The sequence below is a fragment of the Ovis aries genome, chromosome 1 (genome assembly GCF_016772045.2).
Source record: "Ovis aries strain OAR_USU_Benz2616 breed Rambouillet chromosome 1, ARS-UI_Ramb_v3.0, whole genome shotgun sequence".
NCBI lineage: Eukaryota > Metazoa > Chordata > Mammalia > Artiodactyla > Bovidae > Ovis > Ovis aries.
In genome coordinates, this window is record NC_056054.1 from 136389608 (window position 1) to 136407724 (window position 18117).

An 18117-nucleotide genomic window follows, 5' to 3' on the forward strand; every position below is an offset into this window, starting at 1 on the left:
TCACAAATTACCAAAAGGATTTATTTTATAAACAATTAAAAAAAGAATTCAAACTTTTTTTCCCTTAGTATATAGTATGGGTTGGCTTCATGGCAACCCACTCCAGTATTCTTACCTGGGAAATCCCATGGACAGAGAAGCCTGGCGGGTTAGAGTCCATGGTGTCTCAAAAGATTTGGACACTACTTAGCGATTAAACAACAACAAAAATATACTGTGCGTACATGGTGGTATAATGCTTTGGAGATTCTCCTGAGCAACATAGAACTGACAGTATTATTTAACCACTCAAAATACATTTCTTTTCTCAATATGGAAGTTAGAGCTTATAGCTGAAATAAAAATTTTATAAATATGAGCCTTTTTCTTCATATATCTATTACCCAGTTCTTCATAAACTATAGAGATAATTCTGTTACTACTCAACTGGCAGGTTGAAGGTAGTTCACCTATGGCAAACACATTAACCCTGAGTATCAGAGAATGATAGATCAGCATTTTATTGCAAATACAAAAGCAAAATCTAACACTTCACTCCAGACTATGTATATCAGTACTTACATTTCAACAAGATGAGAAGGTAACTACTATACATATTTTATCTTGAGATACATAGGGAGTTATTTCAAAGGAATGAGATGGTTGGATGGCATTGCCAACTGAATGGACATGAGTCTGAGTGAACACCAGGAGTTGGTGATGGACAGGGAGGCCTGACGTGCTGCAGTCCATGGGGTCTCAAAGAGTTGGACACAACTGAGTGACTTAATGGAACTGAACATTGAATGGAAGTGGATTTGGGAGCTAGAGTAGAATAGAATCAAAGAAAGGATAAAATCATATGACATCATATGATAAGAAGTGAAGTTGTTTGAAGGGACTAGAACAAATATTTTAAATGGAGTAGAACAAAATTTATAACATGAAGCTGCTTCTGCTTCTGCTGCTGCTAAGTTGCTTCAGTCATGCCTGACTCTTTGTGACCCCATAGATGGCAGCCCACCAGGCTTCACCATCCCTGGGATTCTCCAGGCAAGAACACATGAAGCTACTCACTTTTATATTAGATTTTTATTTGCTGCCATAGAAAATTATCACAAATGTAGTGGTTTTAAACAAGATGAATTTACTGTCTGTAAGTAAGATTTCTGATTGAGGCCTTACTGTTGTTGTTTAGTAGCTAAGTCATGTTCCACTCTTTTGCAACTCCACAGAGTGTTGCCCACCAGGTTCCTCATCCATGGGATTTCCCAGGCAGGAATACAGGAATGGGTTACCATTTACTTCTCCAGGGCATCTTCCCGACCCAGGGACTGAACTCATGTCTCCTGCATTGGTAGGCAGATTCTTTACCACTGAGCCACCTTGGAAGCCCGACGCAGGTCTTACTGGGCTAAAGGACTGTGTTTCTGAAAGCTCTAGGGGAGAATCCATTTTCTTACCTTTCCCACTTCTTCCTTCATTTTCAGAGCAGCAAAAATGTGTGTCTTCCTGCTTTTCTTCTGTGGTCACATCTCCTTCTGAGTAATTTAAGGATCCCAATGATCATATCAGACTTCCAAGGTGGTGCTAGTGGTAAAGAACCTGTCTGCCAATGCTGGAGACATAAGAGACTCAGATTTGATCACTGCATCAGGAGGATCCCCAAGAGGAGAGCATGGCAACCCACTCCAGGATACTTGCCTGGAGAATCCTAAGGACAGAGGTATCTGGCAGGCTACACTCCATGGGGTTGCAAAGAGTCAGACATGACTGAAGTGACTTAGCATACATGCACAGTGATTATATCAGGCATTCCCAATTATCATCAAGGATAATCTTCCTATTTTAAGGTCAGATGATTAACAACCTAAATTCCATCTTCAACTTTATTTTCCCTTTGCCATGTAGCATAACATATTCATAGGTTCCAAGGACAGAGACATCTCTTGAGGTGGGAATGGTCATTATTCTGCTTAATATGACCATGAATTTAACCACTTCCTGGTGCCTCAGATGGTAAAGAATCTGCCTGCAATGCGAGAGGCCCAGGTTCTATCCCTGGGTTGGGAAGATCCCCTGGAGAAGGAAATGGCAACCCACTCCAGTAGTCTTCCCTGAAAATTCCATGGATGGAGAAGCCTTGTAGGCTATATAGTCCATGGGGTTGCAAAGAGTTGGACATGACTGAGTGACTACAGTTCACTTGATTCCAGTGAATCAAACAGCTGTTATCTGCTGCCTCTTAGAGGAGCAGGAAAAGTGTCCTCTTCTCTTGTGTCCCCTAGAGAAGTCATTTATCTTGGTTCCCAGCAGGACCAAGTTGCAGAATTAAAATCTACAGATATATGCTAACAGGTCTTCCATTTAGAGGCTACTATTTAAAAATTCTCATCTTATCACAGCTGCTGTTTGCAAATAGGCATGATTTGCTTATGAACTATCCAAACAAACGATGTCATCTTTTTTAAGATACTATGTAATCTAATTTAGTGGCCATTATAGTGGCCAAAACATCAAAAAGGAAACCATCATGATACTGATTTGGGGTAAACCACTTACAATCTTTGTGTTTCCATGGCTCAACTATAACAAGTAGCTTTTAACAGAAACTACAAAGGTCCGGTGCAACCCCACTCTTTAAAAGTTTATGGTATATGCTATCAAACACAAATTTCCTATAAAGATCTTCAATCATTTTCCTTACACATCAATGAATCTAATGCTCTGCAATTTTGAAATACTGACAGGCTGGAGTATGTCTGGGAAAGGCAAGCAAATTATAACTTAGTTCATAAAAACAACACCCCACATGATTCTTACAGTGATTCACTGTTTTTTGAATTTTCCCGTAAACCTCTGTAAATATCTTTATTTTTAAAACTACTGGGATGACCCAGAGAGATGATATGGGGAGGGAGGTGGGAGAGGGGTTCAGGATTAGGAACTCATGTACACCCGTGGCAGATTCAAGTCAATGTATGGCAAAACCAATACAGTATTGTAAAGTAAAATTAAAAAAAATAAAATAAAGTAGACACAAAAATTAAATAAATAAATAAAAACAGATCTTAAAGGAAAAAAAAAAAACTACACTAGATAGTTTAGGTAGAATTAAGATAACTTTGTGTCCTTCTTTTAAACACAAACTAAGTGATGCAGTAAGTGGGCAATGCAGCAGGGCAGCCAATCTACAGACTAGAGTTGGGCCACATATGCAGTTGATTTCCACACAACATCTAGCCCCTGAATATCCTTCCAAAGTGCAAATCCACAATTTGAAAATCTAGACAGCAGTGAACTGGAACCCCAAGAGGGCTTTCTGAAAGTATAAGGTGTTGGACACTTCTAAAGTAAGGAATAACTCTGTTATTACTACCCTTTCAATTTCTGCACATGGACTACTCTTGGTTCAGCATACTTATCATGCTTGTAAGCACACAGAGATCCCACCTAAGAGAATATTCTAAGTGTATTTGTACAATGTATTAGGTTTATATTGATGCTATTAGTAACAAATGACTACTAACTTAGGGGCTTAACTAGCACTCATGTACTATCTCACAGTGTCTGTGCTTCAGAAATATTAGCAAAACAGAAGAGATTTGGGTTTTGACATGAGTCCAAAGTCAAGGTGCTCTCAAGCCTATGCTCCATTCTGGAGGTTCTATGGTTGTTCACAGAATTCAGTTCTATGCGGTTGTGGGACTAACTTTCCATTTTCTTTCTGGCTTTCTGCCCAGGGTTGCTGTCTTCTTCTAGATGCCACTTGCATTCCTTGGCTTTGGTTCCTTTCTTCCAAATTCCATGCCAGCAAGTAAGGTTGAATCTTTCCAAGTTTGAATCTCTGACCTCTCCTTGTGCCAAATCTCTTCTCTGTCTTCCTTTTCTGTTGCATCTCTCTGACATTTTTATCTTCCTCTGCTGCTCTTAAAGGTCAATGTGATTATACTGGATCCAGGATAATCTACTTATTTAAGGTCAGTTGATATGTACTCTTAATTTCATCTGCAAAATCCTTTCCCAGCAGTACGTAAGTACATAGACTCGTATTTGATTGAATAACCACAGGATGGAAATCTTGAGGTATCACTTTCAGAATTCTTCCTACCACACATAGGAATTAAATTTAAGATTTTATTTTCATTTTTACAGTGCCTCATAAACTCACTTTTGCAACAGAAACATGATAAAATAAATCAGAGAAATAAAACTGTACACCTAAATACTGATTTGTTATTGGTAGTATATACTCAGTTGGATGTTTTTATATCTATGCTCAGCAGGATGCTTGCTTTCCACGTTTCTGTGCACAGACTTTGCACTCTAGGGTGTGTGCATAGACTTAGAGAACTGTATATAATTTAACTCAGCATTCAGTTCAGTTCAGTAACCCAGTCATGTCTGACTCTTTGCAGTTCCATGAACTGCAGCACGCCAGGCTTCCCTGTCCACCACCAAATACCGAAGCCTACTCAAACTCATGTCCGCCACATCAGTGACACCATCCAACCATCTCATCCTCTGCTATCCCCTTCTCCTTCTGCCCTCAATCTTTCCCAGCATCAGGGTCTTTTCCAATGAATCAGTTCTTCGCATCAGGTGGCCAAAGTATTGGAGTTTCAGCTTCAACATCAGTCCTTCCAATGAATATTCAGGAGTTATTTTCTTTAGGATTGACTAAAGGAAAGTTATTTCCTCTAGGATTGACCCATTTTCCCCAAGGGTTGCTTATCAACGTCCTAGTGGCATGTTACTTTATTATTATTGTCACTGGTTGTCAGATATATTGTTCGCCACATCTTTAACTCTTGCCTGTCTGTATTTACACCTTCTGGTAGCAGATGCTGTATTTTCTACCTAGAAGAAAATCACCGGGTATCCTCAGCATTTCCCCTTTGCTATTGATACTCTCTATATGCTCAATCATCACATTGATTTTCCTTCTAACTTTAGAACAACAGTTTTACTGGGGTATGATTTCTGCTTGTAAAGATTATCATGAGCCTTATGCTCACAGATTAAATTTCAGTCAATGTTTTGATTGAATTACTGTTCCCACCAGTTGACACTTGCTGAACACTTTTGGATTTATTTATTGGATTTATTTATGTATTATTTATTTATTTATTCTAATTTGGCTCTTCTGGCTCAGGTCTCTGTTTTCCAGGCTTTTCCTATATGTACCCAATTGAAGAAGGTTTGAAGTAAGCCTTGTTCACATTTCTAGTTCTCTAGTTCTACCAGTTTTCAGCAGTCATGTGTTAAAAGGACCAGTCTAACTTTCTCCTTGCTCCCTCACATGGATTAACCCAGAAAGGACAAGTGTAATAAAACTGATAAATGAGTGATAAAGAACTGGGCAACTGTGACTCATCCCCTAGCTAAGGATAGTGCATTCTTTTTATTTTTTGTTGGGCTGGGTCTTTGTTGCTACTCCCAGGCTTTCTCTCTAGTTGTGGCGATCGGGCGTGCCTCTTTGTTTCAGTGCATGGGTTTCTCATTGCGGAGCACGGGCTCTAGGGCACAGGGGCTTCAGTAGTCGTGGCTCCAGGCTCTAGAGCACGGGCTTAGCAGCTGTGGCACACGGGCCTCGTTGCTCCACAGCACACGGGATCCTCCTGGACCAGGGATTGAACCCGTGTCTCCCTGCATTGATAGGTGGATTCTTATCCACTGTGCCACCAGGGAAGTCCAGGATAATGCATTCTGTTATATTTTCCAGTCCTACAGAAATCCTACTGGGGCAAGTCTGTAGTTTGGGATGGACAAGTTCATCTAGGAGAACAAATATTAGGAAGCCAGGTTGTGGTCACATATAGAGGTCATGTCCTCCAAATCAGTTTCAGTAGTAATAAAGCTAAAGTTTTGTTCTCCATCTGCTTGACTCCATGATTATTTTCAGTTGGTTTGTAACTCACAGGGAAAGAAAAACAGTGATAAATTATGACTCCTCAAAACCTAGCAGTATCTGACATATGCTCTGATTTTTATTCACCTCCTCTGCCACATACTCCATTTATTCAATTTGTACTCCTGTTATTATTTTTTTTCCCCTCCCAGGTGTTACAAAGTCCCACTGCCTGATAGCTAAATGTCTGATTTTTTGATCCCCTGATATTTTCCTGATGATTAGCACAATGCCTGGCACACAGTCAAAATTCACTAGATATACTTCTATTACCTCCATTAAAACTGAAAGTCAATGTTGTCTTGGGTATAGCCTGCCTGAGAAATGGACACTGTCTGCTTATGTTATCAAATAAATTATTTTATTAGCCTTCTACCTTAGCTTAGTTTGAAATTTAGTTCCTTTCCTTCTAAACCATTTTAATTTCTTTCCATTTAACTGACCATGTGAAAAGAGGAAGGATTCTTTATCAAACAACTCTAAATATATGTATGTATATGTACATATATATATATATATATATGTATTTTTTAAAAAGTAATCCTCTTACATTTTTTTATCCTGTGTTCTTGGAAGCACCTCCTTATAGTGCTGTTGCTCTAATGTGAGTTTATCTCTATGGCTCTGTTCCATATGGCACCGACAAAATCATTTTACTCTGAAAGTTCTTACAGCATGCATTACTCTTTGTTTAAAAAAATCAACACATATAAATATAAAGAATATTAGGCAAATAACTTCATTAGATTCATGAAGTTTCTTTCGAAATAGTATCTTAGTATATCCTTAACTTCTGAGATTGGTTCTATTCTACACTCTACACCAGTTCACCAAGCCACCATCATTCCCTCATCACAGCTTTATTTTTTTAAGGCTTTAATCATCACAAGTATAATGATCAGTAAAATTTCAGTACTAGCTTTTCACCTTCAATGTTTCTTAGACTTAAATATATTCAGAAGACTTCTGAAATCAGCGTGTTTCCAGAATTACATCATTCCTCCTGCCAGGAGTTTGTTTTAATGCTACTTCAAGCTAAAATTAATTACATGAAAGTTTAAGTCCCTCCAATAAGCTGATCCTAATTTGGTTTATCCTTCTCTCTGTGTATCTGTTAGCTTTATTTGAGGCAGTCATGGCTTTGTTGATCCTAGGTTTAAAGCCTGATTGTAGGCATTTTTCCTTCCTCAGCATGCCTTGTGCCAAATGCATATCTTGTGTTTTCTCAAGAAATAACACTCTCTGGGAATTTCTCAGGAGTTAAAAATAATCATTTGGATTAGGGGAGAAGAAACTCAGATCTTAAGGCAATGTAGTTAAATAGCCAATCATCCCAGTATCCATATTAAATATGTGACTTTACTCATATTAACTTTATTCAAATTAACTTTTCACTAAGTGTTGCATAATTTAATAAGTACTTTACACAAATGAGATATTGTGGAAAGAAAATTGGAGCTAGACATTTTAAAAAACTGAAATTACTAAAAAAATGTAAAATATGGGTAATTATCATACATATTTCAACAATCTGGACCCCACAAACATTTCTCATGAATGCTTTACTTGGAAAGACTGTAATTCTCAAAAATTCTAAAGTTACATAAAAATAAGAGGAAAACACACAAAAAATTCCACCCACATAGCAACATGATCTTTACTTCCTACACATCTTTAGTGCATGTAAAATTCATTCACAGAAGAAAGGAAAATAAATACTTAGAATCAGATCTGATGTATCCTAGAAGGTGGAGCTTAAAGTATAAAGTAATTTTTCAAATAATGTCTTTAAAATGAATCTAAAGATTTCAAGGCCATATGTGTATTTAGTGGTAGATGTCAAAATGTTATTGTCAATTACTCATTTCTGTTGATCTGAATTATCAAGAGGTTTATTTGTAGACTATCTGAAATGTCCTTCATGCGATTAGCCCTAATGTGTATGCTTACATTATGCAGATTTTTTAAAAATAAAAGATACCAAAGAGTAGGATATGTGCTCTTTGATTGCACTTGGGATTCAGCTAGCTATTTTGTGTTTTCAGTTTATGTTCTATATGTACACTGACTGACAATTTAACATCATAAGCAGCCACACTTATGTGAAACCTGAACCTTTACAGGATGTTTTTTAAATGGGAATGAGTTTACAGAGAACTCTGGACAGAGAATAATAAAATTCTTCTTAGGTAAAAGGTATAAAAATGCCATAATGTGAGCAACATCTCAAGATGTCCCTAACAGCATGACTTCCAATGTTTTTATCTTAAAAGTTCTTTATAAAGTAAGCATTACTCAAAGAGCTTGAGCAATAGGGCTTCCTAGTATATTATATAATGAGATTATGAACTATATATGTTTTAATTTATGAGGCAACAATATTGAAATATTATTTATTAAGCAGTTGAAGACAGAATTGTTTGCCAAAAATTGTGACTTTAAAGTAACTACATTTCTCTGATAATGAGTGATGCTGAGCATCTTTTCATGTGTTTGTTAGCCATCTATCTGTATGTCTTCTTTGGAGAAATGTCTGTTTAGTTCTTTGGCCTATTTTTTGATTGGGTCATTTATTTTTCTGGAATTGAGCTGCAGGAGTTGCTTGTATATTTTTGAGATTAGTTGTTTGTCAGTTGCTTCATTTGCTATTATTTTCTCCCATTCTGAAGGCTGTCTTTTCACCTTGCTTATAGTTTCCTTTGTTATGCAGAAGCTTTTAATTTTAATTAGGTCCCATTTGTTTAATTTTGCTTTTAGTTCCAATATTCTGGGAGGTGCGTCATAGAGGATCCTGCTGTGATATATGTCGGAGAGTATTTGCCTATGTTCTCCTCCAGGAGTTTTATAGTGTCTGGTCTTACATTTAGATCTTTAATCCATTTTGAGTTTATTTTTGTGTGCGGTGTTAGAAAGTGTTCTAGTTTCATTCTTTAACAAGTGGTTGACCCATTTTCCCAGCACCACTTGTTAAAGAGATTGTCTTTTCTCCATTGCATATTGTTGCCTCCTTTGTCAAAGATAAGGCGGCCATAGGTGCACGGATTTACCTCTGGGTTTTCTATTTTGTTTCATTGATCTATATTTCTGTCTTTGTGCCAGTACCATACTGTCTTGATGACTGCAGCTTTGTAGTAGAGCCTGAAGTCAGGCATGAAAAGATGCTCAACATCACTCATTATCAGAGAAATTCAAATGAAAACCACAATGAGTACCTCATTTCATGCCAGTCAGAATGGCTGCTATCCAAAAGTCTACAAGCAATAAATGTTGGAGAGGGTGTGGAGAAAAGGGAACCCTCTTATACTGTTGGTGGGAATGCAAACTAGTACAGCCACTATGGAAAACAGTGTGGAGATTCCTTAAAAAACTGGAAATAGAACTGTGTTATTTTTTTGGGTTCCAAAATCACTGCAGATGGTGATTGCAGCCATGAAATTAAAAGACACTTACTCCTTGGAAGAAAAGTTATGACCAACCTAGATAGTATATTCAAAAGCAGAGACATTAATTTGCCAACTAAGGTCCATCTAGTCAAGTCTATGGTTTTTCCTGTGGTCATGTATGGATGTGAGAGTTGGACTGTGAAGAAGGCTGAGCGCCAAAGACTTGATGCGTTTGAACTGTGGTGTTGGAGAAGACTCTTGAGGGTCCCGTGGACTGCAAGGAGATCCAACCAGTCCATTCTGAAGGAGATCAGCCCTGGGATTTCTTTGGAAGGAATGATGCTAAAGCTGAAGCTCCAGTACTTTGGCCACCTTATGTGAAGAGTTGACTCATTGGAAAAGACTCTGATGCTGGGAGAGATTGGGGGCAGGAGGAAAAGGGGACGACCCAGGATGAGATGGCTGATGGCATCACTGACTCGATGGACGTGAGTCTGAGTGAACTCCGGGAGATGGTGATGGACAGGGAGGTCTGGCGTGCTGCAATTCATGGGGTCACAAAGAGTCGGGCATGACTGAGCAACTGAACTGAACTGATGACCCAGCAATCCCACTGCTGGGCTTACACACTGAAGAAGCCAGAATTGAAAGAGACACGTGTACCCCAATGTTCATCACAACACTGTTTATAATAGCCAGGATATGGAAGCAACGTAGATGTCCATCAACAGATGAATGGATAAGCCGAGGTACATGGACACAATGGAGTATTACTCAGCCATTAAAAAGAATACATTTGAATCAGTTCTAATGAGGTGGATGAAACTGGAGCCGATTTGACACAGTGAAGTAAGCCAGAAAGAAAAACACCAATACAGTATACTAAGGCATGTATATGGAATTTAGATAAATGGTAACGATAACCCTGTATGTGAGACAGCAAAAGAGACACAGATGTATAGAACAGTCTTTTGGACTCTGTGGGAGAGGGAGAGGGTGGGATGACTTGGGAGAATGGCATTGAAACATGTATAATATCATATATGAAATAAATCGCCAGTCCAGGTTTGATGCATGATACAGGATGCCTGGGGCTGGGATGACCCAGAGGGATGGTACGGGGAGGGAGGAGGGAGGGGGGTTCAGGATGGGGAACATGTGTATACCCATGGTGGATTTATGTTGATGTATGGCAAAACCAATACCATATTGTAAAGTAGTTAGCTTCCAATTAAAAGAAATAAATTTATAAAAAATAAAATAAAATAATTACAATTCTAACTTAACCTTCTGTCAGTAATTGGCAATTTAAACTTAGCACTAAATTCACCTGTTAGATATACTAAATCCATACCACTGATATTAGAATAATGCTAGCCTTACTATTTTGCTGTATCTGACATGAAAATATTTAGGAAATCTAAAAGTCATGAATAAACAAGTTAACAAGGCAGGACATAAGTCATTACAAAGTCACATGTGCTAGAAATTTAATCATTTATTCATTCATGAGTCTATTTAGTTATCTACAATTTTAAGCTGAGATTTTGAGATTGTTAAAGATTCACATGAAGATATAAGGACTAATACAGAGACATCCTATGTACACACTACCTAATTTTCTCCAATGATACCATTTTTAAAAACCATTACTCAGTTTCACAACCAGGATATTGTCTTTGATAGGTACTACCTGTCTTATTCAGATATCCTCAGTTTAGCTTCTTCTCATTTTTGTCTGTGTGCGTATGTGTGTTTATTAAACTCTCTACAACTCTGTCATCTCTGTAGGTATAAATATTCACCACCACAAGAATCTGTCCTCTTGCCTTTTATAGGCTTTATGTGTATATAAGTTTTCATTTATCTGGAACACATGACCAAGTGTGCAATTGTTGATCTGAATTGGGTCACATGAGTGACTGCACGTTTGGTTTTATAAGAAACTACAAAACTAATTTTGAGAGTGGCTGTATCATTTTCAAATCCCCACCAACAATATACAATTTTCCCAGTTCCTCTGAATCTTCACCAGTATCTAGTGTAAAGAATTGAGACTCAGAGTTTAAGAGGACTTAACAAGGCTCTATACTTAGCGGTTTCTAATCTAGCCAGACCAGCAATCTTTCAGGTTGCATTTATATTATGAGAACTATGGAGCAAAGGAAGTCCATTTTCAGAGAGAGAAGACAATGAAAGGAACATAAGAGAAGCAGTGACTGCTGGAGAGAGGAAACTAACTACACGTCAGTCTTGGGCCTGACGACTCTTCCTGAAGATGTGTGCCCTGACATTTCTGTGACATGGATTCTATGAGATATTTCAGTATATTTTCCCCCTCTTTACCTAGTTAGTTGTTATAGCCAAAAATAACACAACACAAACATTTCTTCCTAATACACTAGGTGGCAAAGACTGTAACTGGGTTATGGAACCTAAATTAAGGCTATTTCCTAAGATACATTGAAACTGCCAAAGTGCCGACCACTCTAGGTCAGATTTGAACTGTGCTCAAATCTTGTTACATTCTTAACATATGTACATCACCTATGGTTGCAGTAATGATTAAATAAGTTTTTTCCTAAAGGATTTAGCACAATTCCTGCTGAGAATAAAAGTATATAATTTCTAATCATGAAAATACTTTTCAAGAAATCAGATTTGTTATTGTTAAGCAAGAAATTTTCATGGATTTTGGATGAAACTGTCCATCAGCTAAGTCTATATTTGGGGAAAAGATGGTGTTGGCCTTGGAGCTTAATCCCTAAAAGGTATCATCTTTAAAGTAGTTTTTAATATTTATCTAGATCAGAGCTTAAGATTATTAAGATTTATTTAGCGGTTAATGAAGGGATGATGGGAAAGAACTGCTTGTAGCAATTCCTAATATTACTAACCAGTGTGTTGTGTTTGTGTGTCTGTCTGGTAAAGTGAAAGTGTCCATCGCTCAGTTATGTCCAACACTTTGCAATCCCATGAACTATAGCTGCCCAGGCTCCTCTGTCAGTGGGATTCTCCAGCCCAGAATACTGGAGTGGGTTGCCATTCTTTTCTCCAGGAGATCTTACCAATCCAGGAATCAAACCCAGATCTCCCACCTTGTAGGCAGATTCTTTACCATCTGAGCACCAGGGAAGGCCCATGTCTGGGGAGAAAAATAAAAATGTCTTGTACCTCTTCCATATAGAAGGCTCCTAAGTGATCATTTTGGTGGTTTCTCTTCACTCCCTACCATCCTCACTCTCCCTCTTCCCTCACTTACCCCAATACTAATAATGACTTATTAAAGGATCCCCTTCAACTATAAAATATGTTCTCCCTCTAGGGTAATTCTCATAAATAAGATGCCTTCTGCATCATTGCCTTCCAATGATATTCTGACAATCCTTACAGATTACAGCACTGGGCAACTGTCCTAATGATTTATCCTATAATCTCTCTCTGGTTGCCATTTTTGAAGATAGAACACTTCCTTCTGTTTCCAGCCAACAAAGAGACCCTGCTTATTGATTAACAGAGACAAACTTGTCCCCACAAATCAAAGCTCCTCATTCATGGTACACCTGGCATAACTCTGGAAAGAGAAGACAGACTTCTTTCACCTATTCTCATATTGAATTTTTAAGAAGTCATATTTAATGAAGGATTTTCACATATCAATCATGGCCTGGTACTCTTAAGTTTCTCACTATTTGAAAAAGTGTTAAAGAACCTGTCAGCTTTTAGGACTTATGTGATTAAAGCTTCAAGTTATGAGCATCAAGTGATATGACATCTTAGAATTATCACAGTTTGTAAATAATGCTTTTTTCTCTTTTTTATTTTTTAAATTATGAAAGTATAAGAACACATTTACATGAGATTTGGAACATATAGAACAAAGCTATATGTAGTTCTGCCATATATTACAATTATTTCTAAGTAGAATAATTAAGACTTTTAGTTGGAATTTTAATATCAAACTCTCAAAAATTAATAAAATGAATATACAGAAAAGTAGAAGGGTACAGTCTACCTGAAAAGCACCATGAACCAATTCAACATAATTAAGACTTATTTTTTTATTTTTATTTTTACTTTATTTTGCTTTACAACACTGTATTGGTTTTGCCATACGTTGACATGAATCAGCCACGGGTGTACATGAGTTCCCAATCCTGAACCCCCCTCCTACCTCCTACCCCATATCATCTCTCTGGATCATCCCCATGCACCAGCCCCAAGCATCCTGTATCCTGTATTGAACGTAGACTGGCGATTCGTTTCTTACCTGATAGTTTACATGTTTAAATGCAATTTTCACACAACAGCAGGATACAAATTTTATTCAAGTTCCCATAGACTATAAAGCAGGAGATACTGGATCATATCCAGGGATATAAAACAAAGTGCAAAATTCAGGATCTAAAGGTAATGAAATCATACAGAGTCTGTTCTCTTATCACTGTGGGATTATGTAAATCAATATTTAAAGATACTTGAAAATAACCCACATATTTTCAAGTTCAATGTAATATTTACCAAGAGAGATCTTTGACTTAGCCATTGAAAGCCTCAATAAAGTTAGAAGACTGAAAAAACATGGAGAGTGACTGCAGAGAAGAAAATAAATACTATGCTGAAAAACAAACAAACAAACCAAAAATAGGGTATTGGCATATGATACAATAGTATCAACTAAAATACTGATTTTGTTCAAATTTCACAAAATTTTATGCTGAAAATCATGTCCATTATCTGCTTTCATTTCTTATTCAAGATTCCATATTGTATTTAGTTTCAATGAGCAGCTTCAGCTGTATGCAACAAATTCTGATACATTCTCTTTTCATTTTTGTTCTGTTACAAATATTTTCTGATTTTCCTTGTCATGACTTCTTAGATACACCCATCATTTAAAATTGGACATGTAATTTCCAAATACACAGGGTTTTTAAAGTATATTTGACATGAATTTCTCATTTAATACTGCATTTTAAATTTTCATGTTTCTCATTTATTACCTAATTTAAGGACAGTAAGTACAAACAAGCAATGTTCAGCAAATGATGACATTCTCACCAAGTTAGTCTGTTTCCCTAATGAAATTCCACAAGGTAAAATGTACTTCCTTGGATACATGGGAAGAAGTTAATTGTAGGGTCAAGTTTGACCTAACATAACATTTCTACAATTTTTTAGCAGAAGGAACAGCTGATGGTCTATGTCCACATCTAAACAAACAACAGTGACATGAGTTCTTGTATTTATAAGTGAAAATTAACATGGATAAACAAGGACCCACTGTATAGCACATGGAACTCTGTCCAATGTTATGTGGCAGCCTGGATGGGAGGGAAGGTTGGGGGAGAATGGATACATGTATATACGTGTGGCTGAGTCCCTCTGCAGTTCACCTGAATCTACCACGACATTGCACAGGCTGTAGCCCAATACAAATTTTTTTTTTTTTTTTTAAGGCCAAAAAACAGCACTTCCATTTTCTCAGATAATGTTGAGAAATTTCAGAGGACATGGTCTAAACAGGTTTCTCAGGACCTTCTCTCCCACCTTTGGCCATAATATAATGTTGCTTTGGAGGGCACTAAGAAAGAAGTGTGGCCAGCACCAGTTTTGGAGCATTGCAGACCTCCACTGTCTGCCATTGCTCTTTTTCTTCCAGCTTCCATTGAAGGGACTCTATCAGACCTCGGTATTTCATCTTCTGTGTGGGACACACATTCATTTAATTTTTCAACACAGAGCAGAGAGCCAGAGCTTTTATGATAACAGGCTATAGAAAATGAAATTAAAAGACAGACAACCTCTGCAATGACCTCATACATTTGCAGATGGATTCACTTCCATGGCTGGCTGCCTGCTTCATGTGACAAAGACCATTTCCCCCATCATCTAATGTATCATCATGCTTTAAAATGCAAGCTAAACCTATTATGGGAATCAATTCGTAATCCTTGCCCATTATCATTTCATGCTCTCAAATGTATCTCAATAGGATATTGAGAGTGGAAATGTCAAGGTGTCAGCAAAGCAATCACATGGAAGCACCACACCAATAGATGTCAGAGTTGGCATTATTTTTATATATCAACCCCAGGTCTCCTACATTGCAGGCAGAGTCTTTCCCAGAGTCTTTACTAACAGTCTGAGCCACCAGGGAAATTCACATTAAACCACAACCATAAGTGTGACATTCCAGATTTAAAAAACAAAAAAAAACAACAAAAAAAAACTGTTCAACTCTTTCTTATTGAGTATAAATCATATACTTGAATTTCAACAAGATTTATATTAGTAAACATACATACAGTGAAAGTAAGTGTATTTATAAATTTCAGTTCAATTCAGTTGCTTAGTCGTGTCTGACTCTTTGCGACCCCATGGACTGCAGCATACCAGGCCTCCCTGTCTATCACAAACTCCCAGAGTCTACTCAAACTCATGTCCATTGAGTCGGTGATGCCCTCCAACCATCTCATCCTTTGTCGTCCCCTTCTCCTCCCACCTTTAGTTTTTCCCAGCATCAGGGTCTTTTAAAATGAGTCAGTTCTTCGCATCAGGTGGCAAAGTATTGGAGTTTCAGCTTCAGCATCAGTTCTTCCAATGAATATTCAAAACTGATTTCCTTTAGGATAGACTGCTTGGATCTTCCAGCAGTCCAAGGGACTCTCAAGAGTCTTCTCCAACACCATAGTTCAAAAAACATCAATTCTTCAGCACTCAGCTTTCTTTATAGTCCAACTCTCACATCCATACATGACCACTGGAAAAACCATAGCCTTGACTAGATGGACCTTTGTTGACAAAGTAATATCTCTGCTTTTGAATATGCTGTCTAGGTTGGTCATAACTTTCCTTCCATGGCATAAGCATCTTTTAATTTCATGACTGCAGTCATCATATGCAGTGATTTTGGAGCCCCCCAAAATAAAGTCGGCTGCTGTTTCCACTGTTTCCAAATCTATTTTCCATGAAGTGATGGGACCAAATGTCATGAACTTAGTTTTCTAAATGTAGAGCTTTAAGCCAACTTTTTCACTTTCCTCTTTCACTTTCATCAAGAGGCTCCTCAGTTCCTCTTCACTTTTTGCCATAAGGGTGGTGTCATCTGCATATCTGAGGTTATTGATATTTCTCCTGCAATCTTTATTCCAGCTTGTGCTTTATCCAGCCCAGAGTTTCTCATGATGTACTCTCCATATAAGTTAAATAAGCAGACAACAATATAGTCTTGACGTACTCATTTCCCTATTTGGAACCAGTCTGTTGTTCCATGTCCAGTTCTAACTGTTGCTTCCTGATCTGCATACAGGTTTCTCAAGAAGCAGGTCAGGTGGTCTGGTATTCCGATCTCTTTCAGAATTTTCCACCGTTTGTTAAGACCCACACAGTTAAAGGCTTTGGCATAGTCAATAAAGCAGAAATAGATATTTTTCTGAAACTCTCTTGCTTTTTCCAAGATCCAGTGGATGTTGGCAATTTGATCTCTGGTTCCTCTGCCTTCTCTAAAACCAGCTTGAACATTTGGAAGTTCATGGTTCATATATTGTTGAAGGCTGGCCTGGAGAATTTTGAGCATTACTTTACTAGCATGTGAGAAGAGTGCAATTGTGCGGTAGTTTGAGTATTCTTTGGCATTGCCTTTCTTTGGGATTGGAATGAAAACTGACATTTTCCTGTCCTGTGGCAACTGCTGAGTTTTGCAAATTTGCTGGCATATTGAGTGTAGCACTTTCACAGCATCATCTTTTAGGATTTGAAATAGCACAATTGAAATTCCATCACTTCGAGGAGGTTCGTTCATAGTGAAGCTGCCTAAGGACTACTTGACTTTGCATTCCAGGATGTCTTGCTCTAGGTGAACGATCATACCATCATGATTATATGGGTCCTGAAGATCTTTTTTGTATAGTTCTTCTGTGTATTCTTGCCACCTCTTAATATCTTCTGCTTCGTCTGTCTACAATGTGGGAGACCTGGGTTCAGTCCCTGGATCAGGAAGTTCCCTGGAGAAGGAAATGGCAACCCACTCCAGTACACTTGCCTAGAAAATCCCATGGACAGAGGAGCCTGGTGTCCATGGGGTCGCAAAGAGTTGGACACGACTGAGCGACTTCACTTTCACTTTCACTTTCTGTGTATTCTTGCCACCTCTTCTTAATATCTTCTGCTTCTGTTAGATAATTTTAGTTGAATATAAAATCTTACTGGGCATGAGATGAAATGGTTGCATGAGAAAACTTATGTTGGGAATTTTAAGAGTCTGAATAGTTACTTATTAATGTACAGTTATCTTTGTCCATAAACTAAGAACATGACAAAATTATATAAGATTTTTTTCCCTTAAGGTCTCTTCTATAACAATCTCTACATAGACACTATGGCTTGTCAAGCACTTGTACTATTTTATAATAAAAATGACATATTGTCAAATACATCTATTAAATAAAAGCTGAAATCTAAATGCATTTTACAATACAATATTGTAAAGTAATTAACCTCAATTAAAATAAATAAATTTATATTAAAAATAAAAATAAAATCAACTCTGATTTCAAATTATTAATAAAGTCTCTTCCCATAAAAAAATACAAAAAATGAAGTTAAAAAAATGTTAAGTATTTTACCGTTGTGCATGCTCAGTTGCTAACTTCTGTCTGACTCTGAGACCCCAAAGACTGTAGCCATCGAGGGGATGCCCTCTGTCCATAGGATTTTTCAGGCAAGAATACTGGGGATACTACTCCAGGGGATCTCCCTAACCTAAGGAGATGTCTCTTTTGACTCCTGCATCGACAGGAAGATGGATGGATTCTTTACCACTAGAGCCACCTGGGAAGCCAC

The 18117-nt window shown here is 37.6% G+C and overlaps 1 protein-coding gene across 2 annotated transcripts in view; it reads right to left on the minus strand.

The window, feature by feature from the left end:
- NCAM2 (neural cell adhesion molecule 2) overlaps nt 1–18117 on the minus strand; it is a 607059-nt gene that overhangs the window by 339880 nt on the left and 249062 nt on the right. The gene's annotated exons all lie outside the window — the stretch shown is intronic.